This window comes from Arachis ipaensis, chromosome B08, assembly GCF_000816755.2.
Source record: "Arachis ipaensis cultivar K30076 chromosome B08, Araip1.1, whole genome shotgun sequence".
NCBI classification, from domain to species: Eukaryota; Viridiplantae; Streptophyta; class Magnoliopsida; order Fabales; family Fabaceae; genus Arachis; species Arachis ipaensis.
The window spans coordinates 2,696,504-2,697,815 of NC_029792.2; positions in this window are offsets into that span (position 1 = coordinate 2,696,504).

Below are 1,312 nucleotides of genomic sequence, written 5' to 3' on the forward strand. Positions count from 1 at the left end.
CAGTTTTATTTTGATTTATTAGTTTATGACCAGGATAAAAAAAATTTAACATTATGTTTTTTTTTTTCTTAATATATATCAAACTCAAACCTCAGTAAAATTTGTCATAATGTATGTGTCATGATTTCTTTTTTGTAAATGATCACTTTTTGAATTTCAAAGAACTCTGAGTCAGGGTATAAATGATGACTCTAAGTATAATATACTTTGACTAGTGAATTCTTTATCAAAAACTTTTTCATAGTTAGGGTTAGAGTTGAATTGAGAATAGAGTGGAATGTCTTAGAAAAAAAATATTTTTACACTCAAGTTAATAAGTGTTAAATTGTGTACACTAATAAAAGATTCTCAGTAATGTGAGATATTATGCAAGTTATAGAGCATGTAAAGTTACTAGAGATGAGATTTGTTTTTTGTTACGTTAAAAGGTATATGATAACTTATATAGTCATAGATTGATGAGTTGTATTGTAGTAATTGACATTGATGTTGTGATTGTTAATTAATCATTAATTTAATGATCAATAAGATCGTTAGTTACAAACTAAGATTAAAAAATGACATTAAAGTGAATAAAATGGAATTATAATTCTTATTGTATAGCAGATCACCTATCATTAATAAGAGATCATATAATATATATCATTTTAATAAGGGACACTTTACTATACAGATTGAGGTTGTATAGAGAGAGAATTAAATTCTTTTTATAGTTATTTTTTATTATTTTAATTAAGAGAAAAACACAAAATAGCCCCTAACAATTATCTCGAAAGACAACGAAGCTCTTGACAAAAAAAAAATTCAATCCGGCCTCTGACAGTTACCTCGAAAGGACAACGAGGCTCCTGTGCAAAAAAAAAGTCAATGTTATTTTTTTTTGCACAGAGACTAATCAGTCCAAAAAAAAAGATTAGGGACTGAATTTGGTGTTTTTTTTCTTGGAAACCTCGTTGTCTTTTTGAAGTAATTATCAGGGGCCAGATGAGGTATTCACTCTTTTATTAATGTTTAAAATGTGGGTCCTAGTATTTTCAATCTCTCTTTCATCACATAAAAAAAAAGATCTATAAATTTATATCTTTACCATATAATTCACCTTTTAATAATACACAAATAATCTAATTATTTTCACATCTTTCATTAAAAATATTCAACCTTTTCATATTCCAATCATAGAAGAAAAAAAAAAGCAATTAACCTTAATAAAATAAGAGTTTGGTCAATGCATATTCTTAAATATGGCTTTACTAAACTTAGAAAACTAATATCTTTCAATCAATTATAAGGTAATAAATGAGCAATGATTGAG